Here is a 13,471-nt window from a genome sequence, read left to right on the forward strand (position 1 = left end):
TACTTTTGGCGTAACTACTTTTGCGATTGAGCACACGACATAAGGTTTAGCCTTCGTGACGTTGTGTTTCCAAAGACCTTAAGAATTTTACCGTTGATGAGCGGGATGCGAATGAATTTATCAAAACAAACGACTTCGGCACGGAGCAAAGATAACCAATCTATGCCTACTATGACATCGAAGCTACCCATTTGTATCGGGATGAGATCGATGGATAATTTATGCTTAGAAAGAATAAGAGAACAATCGCGGATGACGGAATTGATGGTAATAGAATTGTCATTGGCGACTTCAACAGAGAACGATCGGGAAAGCTTAGTTCGAGGCATCGCAAGTTTTGACTCAAATTTCAAAGAAATAAAACTTCTATCGGCACCGGTATTAAATAAAATAGAAGCCAAATGATAATTCACAAAAAACATACCGTTCACAACATCGTTTGCCACTTGAGCTTGATTTGCATTCATCATAAAAGCTCGCCCTTGATTACCATGGTTGACTTAAGGTGCTTGTTGTGGAGGTGGAGGTGGTGCTTGGATTGCTTGGATGGGTTGGATGAGTGGTGCATTGAGTTGGGAATTTGGGGTTGATAGGTTTGGACTTGGTGAGCTTGGGTTTGGTAGTAAGGTACGGTAATGGTTTGGTTAGCAAAGGTGAGGCGAGGGCAATTGTTGTGGAAATGGTTTGGATCTCCACAATTGTAACAAGCTCGGGGTGGTTGGGGTTGGTTTGGTGGGTAGGGTGCATATCGGTTTTGGGAATTTTGGGGAAAAGTTCTTGGTTGGTTTGGTTGGTTAGGTTGGTTGGGTTGGGTTCGTTGGGCAGATTGGCAAGTGGTGTTGAGATGGCCAAGTCGGTTACAAATGGTACATTGGCGACAAGGCGAGTTTGTTGGGTGGTGAAATTGGCAAGCGTTACATAGCGGGTAAGGACCGGTATAAAGTCTTCGGTTTTGGGGAGCTTGGGTTTGTTGTTGAGGTTGGGTAACGGCAAAGTTTCGGTAGTTGTTTTTGGGTTTCTTGTTGTTGTTGTTGTTGTTGTTGTTGTTATTGTTGTGTCGGGAGGAGTTTGAGTAGTTTATGGCTTGTGGTGCGGGTTCAACCTTGGCTTGCGGTGCGGGCTCGGGCTTGTCTTTCTCACTTGCTTTCTTGAGGGTTAGGGTACCCGCCTTCACGTGATTTTCCGATAGCCAACCGGCTAACGTGATGGCTTCCTCAAGGTTCGCGGGTTTATTACTCATGACCGAGTCCCGGATTTTCATCGGTAAACCCCCAATATATTTGTCAATTTCACGTTCGGGTGGGGTAACCAAGTGAGGTACAAGAACGCTTAGCTCATGGAAACTGAGCGAGTAAGCGGCTTTATCACCACTTTCTTGTTTTAGGTTCCAAAATTCTTCCTCAAGCTTTTGGAGCTCGTGTTTGGGACAAAATTTCTTCTTCATAAGTGCCTTGAGCTCGGCCCATGGAAGAGTCATGGCCACATCCGTACCTTGGATGTTCATAACACTACCCCCACCATGTTAGGGCGGTTCCCCTAAACATGCTTGAAGCGAAGTTTGTCTTTTTCGCTTCGGGGCATTCGCTGTGTAAAAACATACTCTCCACAGATTCGAACTATTGCAACAAGGTAGTCGCACAGTTGGTTCCAAAGAATTCGGATGGGTTGGCACTAGTAAATTGTTTAAGCAGGTAGGATGCGGGTTTGGGTTCAATAGGTGCAACAATGGGTGCGGGTTGGTTTGCTTGCATTTGGGTTATAAGTTCAGGAATCACCGCGGCCATTTGCTTGGCGACGAGAGCGGCCATACGTCGGGTGGAGTCATATCGCGGTTGGCGTCTTAGCGGAGGCATGCAAACATTTATAAAGAAAATGTGATAAGTTTTGGATAAAAGGAAATGAATATAAAGGTGTATAAAATAAAATGAGATTTCGATTTTTGATTTGTGAATCCTAGAGTTAGAATGGAGAAGATGTTAGTGTTAGATAAAATATAAAACTTTGTTTATAAATAACAAAACCGTAAACAAAACGTAAATGATTTTTTTTTGAGATAGTTAAGGCTTGAAAATTTGAGATTTTGAGATTTATAGAGTCGGAAGAATCGCGCATGAAATCACCATGACTTGATATTCCAACACTAAATAAAAGGTTTTATAAAACACCACGTTGGAGTCCAAACATGTGCACGTAGCCACCGCGACTTTTTCATGTTTTAGACTCAAATAACAATGATAACACAATAAATCGAGATACAACGTCATGCCAAAACACTAGTCCACGAAATCACCGTAGCCCTATTGTTTTAACACCGAAAAATTAGGATGGCGACCGGAACGCTCGCATTCGAATACTTAAAGAATTAACATTTATAACACGGTTTATGGCCTAGAAAACGAGCATTATAACTCAACCATCCCAGGTAAGTAAATCACATTCGATCCTTGGAATCTTTTTGTCAAATGGTCATTTTATAATGTCTCGTTTTCTATGATGGCTACAAACCCGATATAAACGCAACCTTTAAGGAATTTGAAACAACGGGATCCAAGTTAATCTTGTAATCCATAAAACACAATAAAAATGTACTTTTTTGCGTTTTAAGGTAAGGATACTTTGGAAATACTATGAAAGTGTGTGTATGTGAACATATAGGATATTGGTGAATTTTAAACAAGTTCATAAATAAACATGCGATATGAACAATAAAATAGAGTAAACACGTATGAACACACGTATATGTCACACCCTCAAAATCCGCTAACGGAGTTTTACCGTCAGAGGGTGTGAACTAACAGGATCGGAATCATTAGTTATAATCAAACACCATGTTTAAAGTTTTTAAACCAACAAGACATTAAGTCTTAAATAAAAATACGGAAGCGTAAATTGTAAACCAAAAAGTTTGCGCCACACAGGACGACTTAAAAACCCAAGTTATTAAGATAAAAATTAAAAGAAGTTTTCAAAGCGATGGTGTTTAGCGAATGCATGTTCCTATACCGCGCGCCCGCCTCGGCTACCTGAGAATAACATACTAAAAGTGTCAACACAGGGTTGGTGAGTTCACAGGTTTATATAAATAAATTGTTTGCGTTTGCGTTTGCGTTTGCGTTTGCGTTTGCGTTTACGTTTTGCGTTTGCGTTTGCGTTTGCGTTTGTGTTACCAGATAGTGTTAAGTCAATTATATATCAATAGGTAGCTAACCTATCAAGCATGTATTACTAAGTGTTCGACACCAAAGCTGACTGTTTATCAATTTCCTTGCCACCATGTCAACCACGACCATGGTAATGTGTTAGCCAAGATTACACCCACTCGACCTACAGTCAAGTTTAGAGTTGGGTGGGGTTTGTCAAACCCAGTAGTACTACTCAACAGTGACTCGCTATTGTCCAAATATTAACCGGTTCGATGTTATGAAGGACTTTGGTTGGTTTGCTTGCCACTTATCCTTACAAGTGATATATAAAAACTAAACAAAATCTACAGCGTTGGAGTATGTTATCTCCCTCAAATAAAAGCGTTTAAAAAGAGTAAAAAGGGGACGTGAAACTCACTGTTTGCAAAGATAACCAAAAAGATCCGAGAAAAGGTGTGTGTCACAGAAAATCCTCACTAGTGTTCTAAAAACAAAAACAAGATTTTCTAAGTATTTAAACTACGAGTGAGTCCCTAGACTCGACACATACAACTTATGCATGAGATGCGTTTCGTGTTCCATTTGTGAAATAAGTGCGACTCGACAAACACGTTGGTGATACGTTACATGTGTGAACAACTACTTAAGTGTCAAGTATTTACATTGTACATTACTAGGAAATATCCCCCAAAAGGGCAGTTTGGTCAAAACATAGCAAACATCGATCGGTTATGCACTTTTCATGATAATTTAAATAATACAACAGCTAAATTATCCATGCAGATTTTCACTCGACAAGATTACTCTTATTAATAAATTCTAACAAGTCAAATAAATCACCAAAAATCATCACAGAAGCACACGTGAGTTAGGTTTCTAAACCTATTTTTATTATATTTTTATCATATATGGTTTTATCACAAAGATCAAAACATCACAACAAACACACAACAATCATTATCATGCACAACAGAATGTTATTTGTTATTCCCATTAAATGACAAATCCAATTAATGCAAGACCAATTGAGTTAGGTTCCTAACTCAATGTATTTTCTTCCAGAAGTGGAACCAACCCATTTGGTCTTGTAGTTTATGAGATATCTTAGTCGCAAAACAGCCTAACAGCAGGTCTCCCAAATCAGCCTTGCACAACAGTTTTGTAAAACAATAAAAACAAACTTTTATACGTCCAAAAATTACAAACTCGGACTTTTCAGAAACTAGACTCGACCTAGTATATTGTAGAATCAACAATCGCATCAAAACATCAAAATTAACATCAAGTTACAGTCGTCCAAACACGAAATCAATAATCTGTCCAGCATCAGTTTTCATTAAAACTCAACAAACAATCATTCTATGAACCATTAACCATGCAAGCAACCCTCTAGATTCATAATATATCAACAATCAATGATTTTTAACATCTAGGGTTTATGTATATTAAGCTTAATCATGCAATTAACTCAATGGAATAAACTAGGGAAGATGTAATTTACCTGGCTAGCACTTTAATTCTTCAAACAAGCTTGCAAGGAGATTGAATGTGTGTGTGTGGGTGTTCACGGCTGCCAAGAGGAGAGGGGGAGGAGAGATCGATCGATTATGGGGGTGGGGGATTAGGGTTGGATAATATTTTGTTTATATATTTAATTAGGTTACACTTAACCCCCTAAGCTTCTAGTTAACTTAGTTCTAGCACAAACAAGTCTATTTCTTCCATAATAAAATTATTATTCATGCAAACATGAAGTCACATAACAAATATTATCACACATAATACATATTATACTAAGTACTTGTTTATATTAATTGTTGTTTGTTCACCAACGGTTTAAGTCGACTCGTGTGTGTTTCGGTGAAATTCCGAAAGACTACTTGTGTAGTGATTGTCATGCGTCATCTAAACCTTAGTTTAAATGTAATGAGATATGCGTCACAGTTCGTGTGATCTTAAGTTTGAATTAACGGAGTTAACCTGAAATTGACGAGTGTCACATAGGACCCTAAGCATAACAATTCTAGGTCGTTACGTTTAACCACCTATCTTAATTGTCATGGCTCTAATACCAATCTGTCACACCCCGACCAAAGACGGCGGAACATGCCGGGGTGTAACGATTGCTCATAAGCGCATGACACTATTTAAAGCGACAATATTTAACAAACTCATTTCATTTCACAACATCGAAAATGTCACATAACCAAATATTCATAAGTCAAATACAACAAAATATAACAAAATATAGAAAATCAAATATTGTTCATTTTTGCTAATATCCTAACGGTATTTGTGACGTTTTCTTCACCGAACTCCAAAATCAACCTAGATGCAAACCTGTAACATTTCATAAAATAAAGTTTATCAACACAAAGGTTGGTGAGCAATTCATAAGTTTGAACAATAGATATATAGTATGAAAAGCCACAAAACTAGTATACAAAACCATAAATAATAGCTATAAACTTGGATAAATAGTTATCGCTAACAAGTTAGCGACACCCAACTATAAGGGGTTGCCAAATAGTTTAGGATTTTATAGTTATCGTTAATTGCATTACGTTAACGACACCTTGCCATGAGGGGTTGCCAAATGGTCTAGGATTTATAGTTCCACCATCCAAAAGCGATAAACACATAGGCAAATAAGCATAGAACACCAAATCGAGCAATTATTCAAGTAAAGTATACGACAACGTTTGTGGTTTAAGACCCAAGTATAAAACATTTAGTTTAAATAAGATGAAATGTCACCCCCAAAATAAAAGATAGAAAACGGGGTATGAAGTTATTCACGTTCAAGTATAAAACTTGATCGGTAAAAGATGAATAACCGAATGGATGAAGTTTAACGAGCAAGGCCTAAATGACAATAAAATCTTGGATTTAGAATGATTGCCTTGAAGATCTTTAAATAAAATAATTGTTGCAAAAAGTAAACAATTAAAGTTCAAGGTTTAAAATGTAACTATTTAAGAATTTATAATAACAATCCTTTAAAAACGGAAGTTTGCTCGAAACCGGGTTAAAGTATCTAACCTTAATATTTACTTAACCAATGTTAAGTAATAAGGTGAGAAAAATGCTAAAATGCAAGTTCCTTTGGGACAAAGATACTAAAACGGGTCTTTAACGAGTGTTCGGGTTGTCGGTTCGGGTCTTGACAAATGGTCAAACCCAAAGTCAACTTTCCAACATATTAATTGTTATGAGATAACTCATTAAAATATACTAACACTTAACCAAGTATGTAGATCTATTGTTTAGAACTAACAACGCACGTTAAGCGAGAGTTCGGTTTTGTCGGTCCAAACTATGTGATGAGATCAAGTTGGATCCAATAATTCCAAGTACTTAAGAAAATAATTAAATTCAGTTTGTAACTATTTTTGAAGAAATATACAAGTCTTGATAAGCTAAAAACATACTTGTGTGTCTTAAGAGAGTAAAAGTCGGTATAGTTCGGTTTGGTTCGGTCTCCATCTCACAAATAGTTCATAGATGGTTTCTACATGCCCAAATATCATAGAACTTGTATATTGGTTTATAAATGAAGAAAACTTAAATTTTACAACTAAAAAGTTAACTACAAGTCTTTTAAGCAAAAGTTTCGGTTTAGTTCGGTTTCCATCTCCCAACGAGTTCATAGATGGATTCCATATGCTTAATATCAAAGAACTTGTAAAATTGATTTTTGAAACTCAAATCTAGCAATAAAAATGTTTAAACAACTATTTTAACAAAACCAGTAAACAAAAGTTCGGTTTCCGGTTTGGACTAGTTTCGGTTAAACCGAGGTTAGTCTTATACAAACCCACACCATGGAACTTGTAAATAAGATGAACAAACTAAAAAGGGTTAGAAGTTAGTCATAAGTGATATGTATAATAAGTTATGTGTGTGTAAATATATATCAAGAACACGAAGTCCTCCATGAAGCCTTGCCTTATGACATTCGAAACTTAACCGACCGGAGTCGGTGAAGTAACAAATAAAGGAAACGAGGGGTGTGTATTATATATATGTCGTACCACCATATTCAAGTGTTAGTAATATTAGATGAACAAATTAAAATGAAAGACTATAGTTAGTTGACCTTAAGAAATCAAAATAACAAAATGTTGAAGATGAATACTTGGATTTGAGAGAGATTTGGAGAAGATGAACAACCAAAATGGTGTATGGAGCCTTTCTTTTATAATGGTAAGAGTATGGTTCATACAAATAGGGTAAAGATGCATGTGATGGTTGAAATGGTCAAACAAGTTTTTGGTAAATGACAATAATGGTCCCCAAAGTTTGGTTTAAGTCATTTTTAAAGAGTTTTAAGGACCAAAAAGAATGTTTTCAAGACCCAACAAGTGTAAAACAATATTGTAACATAAAATCCATCATTTTGATTATATCATAAGCTTTGGTTTACAAAATGGGTCGGTTTACATGATAAACGAATACAAAAACGAATACAAACGAGACCCGAAATTGACGAATGTTACAATTGCCCCCACTTTTACATAGGTGGAGGGGCGTTCGGGCTAATCCTAATAGGCTGAACGAGAGTTTGCCCATACTTAATAACTGGACCTATGTTACGGGTAGGTGATACCTCTACAACTCGTTATATTATTCACTGCGTTTTTATAGTTGGATAAGAACGCTTAACCATGAGACAACCCCATTAATCATTTTACGCTTTTATTTTCACATCCCTATAAATCCCACACTTTGAGAAACTAATTACTTAGTCTGTAATACAACTAGTTGGTAACATACCTCATTATTAGTTTGATATTTATCGTCTTACTTGATTGTAAACTTGTAATCACTTTATGTATGGGTGATCGCTAATGTTATCTTAATAAGACTAGACGAGTAGATTATTATGACCCACATTTAAAGAATTAGTGATTGAGATGTATTCATTGGTGATTGGCACCACATTAATAAGTTAGTACATTAATATCTTTCGAAAACCATTAATGAGACGAGGCATTGATTGTTGACATGACACAAGAAGCGAAGATTACCATCTTATTAACGAGACATAGTGATGGAGACCTATACCAGACTTGTTTAAAGAGAGAATAACAATGAATAAAAAGTATATGAAAATTGAGGACAATATCTATCAAAACCATTATACTATAGGTTGCAATCATAAGTAATTTATTAAACTGTGGGTTAATTTGGGTAAAGTTAAATTACATATATTATATAGGTTTAGAGCATTCTCATTCAACCCTTCATATTATATGGAGGGGTGTTTTTATATTTTAGAGAGTGATTTAAGGTGTTGTGAGTAAATAGTTTTTATATTTTAAAAAACGTAGTGATTTTTCTGTATATTTGAAAAGCTACTGTTCACCCCCCTATAATTTTTTTTAATATATTTTGAAAGTGGTTGTGAGTGAAAGAAATAGAAATGGTAATGATAAAAGTAGAAAAATGTATTACTGTATTTAATTGAAAATGAGAGAGAAAATATAGTGTGTTTTTGTGTAATTTTGAATTTAGGGATAGGAGGTTGGATGAGAATGCTCTTATATGAGTCATCTCAAATGAGTCAACAGGTTAAAAAAATAACTATAAAAAATTTGTTAATTTAAAACGGCTCAAATGTGCTAGCATCATCAACAACCATTGTTTTTCTCCATCACCTACTTGTTGTCACTAAACCGGCGCCGCTGCCTCCACCGCCCACTTCTCCACTCCCCCCTCCAACACAACCTCTTATTAATTTGTCCCCACCACTATTGCCATCGCAACCACAACCCCTAGAAAATATAACGAATGAACCTATACTAAATATAATCATTATTAGGACCACCGTGATTAATGGGTCAACATAGATATATATGGAATGTATTTATTTAGTCTATAACAGTTTTATAATTCCCTAATCTTCTCCTGTAATTATTCTTGTTACCATATTGTAATTAGCCTATATAATGGCTTGTAATATTCATAGTAAAAGACACAAATCTCATATCAATTCTTCTGTCCTATTATGGTATCTAGAGCCACATTGCTCCTCTGAGCACAGATCCTAGAAAGCTTCTTTTTCTTTCTTTTTTCTTTATCTCCTTCCTTACTTTCAGACAATGTCTGACACAATTATAGAGATCAATTCCCATACCCATCTTAATGTCAAACTTACTCCAACCAACTTCCCGGTTTGGAGAAAACATGTCTTGTCTACCCTAATTGGCCTTGACCTTGATAAATATGTTGATGGTCTAACCGAACCCCCACCGAAATACCTTCCCACTAATGTCACCACGCCCAATCCGAAATACCTTACTTGGTACCGCCAACACCAGATCCTCCTTAGTGCCATTATTGGAAGTTGTTCGGAAAGCATCCAACCCATCCTCACCTCAGCAGACACATCTCGTCAAGCATTCAAGTGTTTGACCGATACATACGCGAGTGTCTCACGGTCTCGAATCATCTCATTAAAATCGAGACTTGCAAAAAATCCAAGGGGTACAAGACCCATTGCTTATTACCTTCATGAGATGAAGGCAGTTGCCGACGAATTGTTGTTAACAGACAAACCTGTTGACGAAGAAGACCTAATTGTCCACATTTTAGGTCAATTAGGTGACGATTACAACAACATTGTAGCAGCCGCACAGTTCCACACAACCAAAATCACATTTCCAGATTTATTTTCCAAACTTGTGGATCATGAGCGATCTTTGAGTGAGCTTCAGCGGGCACCGGTGATTACGGTTAACACCACCCAGAGACAAAACGGAAGGTTTTCCCTGGGCCAAAGATATGGAAATAATTCTCGAGCCCACAACAGGCCTAACAACGGCTCTGGCCCAAAACAAAACTCCTTTCAAAATTACAATAATGGTCCTGGCAACAATTCCAATTACCGTGGTAATCGTAACAATTTTTGTTGTCAATTTTGTAATATTCCAGGACACGATACAAAAGATTGCAGGAAGCTAGCACGCTTTCTCAAGGACAACAAAATCACCATGTCTACACCATCAAACCCATTGATTAACACTACTTCGGCTGCACCAATACCGCCATGGATGCTTGATACTGGAGCGTCTCATCATGTCACCGCCGATCGCTCATCTTTACACACCTTATCATAATATGGCGGGCCCGATGAGATCGTGCTAGGAAACGGTAAAACTTTATCCATTTCCCACACCGGTCACACCACACTTCCCACTCGTTCACATTTATTAAACTTATACAATGTCCTTCTCGTTCCTAAACTAAAAAATAATCTTATTTCCATTGCAAAATTATGCAAATCTAACAATGTGTCTGTTGAATTTTTTCCCTATCATTTTTTGGTTAAGGATCTTCGCACGGGGGCGCATCTCATGCGGGGAGCGAACGTCAATGATGTCTACTATGCAGCTATCACTTCCCTCCGTTGTCTTCCTCACATCAACTCCACCACTAAATCTACCGACTCAATTACCGCATGGCATCACAAGCTTGGCCATCCATCTATTAAAGTCTTTAAATTTCTACTTAAGCATTTAGAACTTAAATCAAAAAAATTGCCAGCTGTCTTATTTCATTGTGATGCTTGTTCAATTAATAAAAGTCATAAAATACCTTTTGGCGAAAATTCGTTTAAAGTTTTCAAACCTTTACAACTTGTGTACTCGGATGTTTGGGGCCCGGTTCAAACCTCCAATGATGGCTACAAATACTATGTCATCTTTGTCGATTTTTATTCCAAATACACTTGGTTATACCCAAAGAAACAAAAATTTGATGTTTCCATTCTTTTTCCCCAATTCAAAACATTGGTTGAAAATTTTTTCCAAACACCTCTTGTTTCATTGTTTTCGGACAATGGTGGAGAATATATAGGACTTATTCCATATCTTCAAAAAAATGGAATCTCTCATTTTACCACTCCCTCGCATACTCTGGAACAAAATGGTGTTGCCGAAAGACGTCATCGACACATTGTAGAAACTGGTTTATCCCTTCTACATCATGCCAACTTACCGCTCACATTTTGGTCTCATGCATTCCAAACCGCGGTTTACCTCATAAATCGGCTCCCTACACAAATTCTAGATCTCAAATCACCATATGATCGGCTCTACAACTCTTCGCCAAGTTATATGAAACTAAAACCGTTTGGTTGTTTGTGTTTTCCATGGTTGCGACCCTATGCTCAATCCAAACTTGATGCCCGATCTATCAAGTGCATCTTTCTTGGCTACTCCTCATCCAAATCCGCTTATAAGTGTTATGACCCAGCATCCCGACGCTTATACCATTCTCGTCATGTCCAATTTATGGAACATATATTGCCTTTTAAAACAGAGTCTCCTACAAATGAACCCCTCCCTACCGCCACTACATTTCTATCTGTACCAAAACCATTCCTTAACCCACCACCACCTTCTAGTAATGGCCCACCTAGTGTCCACCCAAATGCTCCTAATATCCCCATGCAACGTAACCCTACCTCAACTAACCCACCACCAAGTGACTCTCCAGATCAGAACCTCTCAATTGCTTCACCCTTAACTAGCACTAATACCAATCAATCTTTCTCTCTACCACAGTCCACTTCTAGTCCTGCCACAATCACACCACTCTCTCCTACCCACTCTCTCTCTTCATCAGAACCCACTAACTCCTCTCCACCTCCCTCTAACCCCACTCCCGTCACTAACACATCATCCCCTACACCTGAAACCCACTTAAAACGTACCAGAAAGCCAAATCCTAAATACTTTAACCCCAATCTCATAAACTCCACCACCCTTCATCCGTTACCCATCACTCTTGAAACCAGTACTCATACTTAAGCCTTGAAAGATCCTAAGTCGAGACATGCTATGGACTCGGAATACAACGCTCTTTTCCAAAATCAAACATGGGAGCTAGTTCCCTCCACACCCAAACTCCAATTGGTTGCAAATGGGTGTTTCGCATTAAAAGAAATCCTAACGGTTCCATTGAAAAATACAAAGCACGCCTTGTAGCTAAAGGCTTCCATCAGCAATATGGAAAGGATTATTTTGATAACTTTAGCCCTGTCACAAAACCCGTTACAATCCGTACCATTCTATCGGTCGCCCTATCGAAAAATTGGCCATTACGTCAACTAGACGTCAACAATGCCTTTCTTCATGGTACCCTTCATGAGGACGTCTACATGACCCAACCACCGGGATTTGTTAATTCCAAATTCCCAAATCACATTTGCAAGCTCAAAAAATCCTTATACGGCTTAAACAAGCTCCCCGAGCTTGGTACATTGAGTTAACCACCTTCCTTCTCAGTTTTGGATTCCAAAAATCCTTGACAGATGCCTCTCTCTTCATTTACAAAAACCATCATGTCACTTGCTACTTTATTGTTTACGTTGATGACATCGTGCTCACGGGCAATGACCCCAAATTCCTTGATCATTTTGTCAATGCCCTAAGCAACAAATTTTCTGTGAAGGATCTTGGTATGCTTCATCACTTTCTAGGAGTACATGTTATTCCCACACCCAAAGGCCTCTTCTTATCTCAACATCACCATATTAGAGATATCCTTAACCAATTTCACATGGAAGGTGCAAAAGATGTCACTACTCCTCTTAGTGCCACAGAACCATTATGTCTCAATGATTCTTCCCCCTCTGTTGATGCCACTCCATACCGTAAGCTTGTTGGCTCTCTCCAATACCTAGCCTTCACCCGTCCCGATATATCCTTTGCCATAAATAAACTTTCTCAATTCATGCATGCTCCTCGCCACACTCATTGGCAAGCTCTCAAACGTGTCCTCCGTTACTTAAAAGGAACCATTCACCATGGTCTCTTTTTAAACCGTGACTCTCCTCTCACACTGACTGCCTTTTCTGACTCTGATTGAGGTGGTGTAAATGATGTTGGTCGGTCTACTACAGCATATATTCTTTACCTTGGCACCAATATTGTTTCATGGAAGTCAACAAGACAGAAGTCCGTTTCCCAGTTCTCAACTGAAGCCGAATACAAGGCCTTGGCAAATGCATCAGCTGAACTTACATGGCTTAAAAACCTACTCAAGGAACTGGGTGTCCCTGTTACCAACACACCTACTCTATTTTGTGACAACACTGGTGCGACGTATCTATGCACAAATCCGGTCTACCATTCACGAATGAAACATGTAGCACTTGACTATCATTTTGTACGGGAATAGGTCACAGCTGGTCTACTACGAGTCTTCCACGTCAATTCTCAGGATCAACTTGCTGATATGCTTACCAAGCCCCTACCACGAGCACCGTTTCTGCGTAATCAATCCAAGATTGGAGTTTCTGACGGATCCTCCATCTTGCG

Source organism: Bidens hawaiensis, unplaced genomic scaffold (genome assembly GCF_021521415.1).
Source record: "Bidens hawaiensis isolate Kalapana, Puna unplaced genomic scaffold, B.hawaiensis_p1.1 tig00012136_1, whole genome shotgun sequence".
Taxonomy (NCBI): Eukaryota; Viridiplantae; Streptophyta; class Magnoliopsida; order Asterales; family Asteraceae; genus Bidens; species Bidens hawaiensis.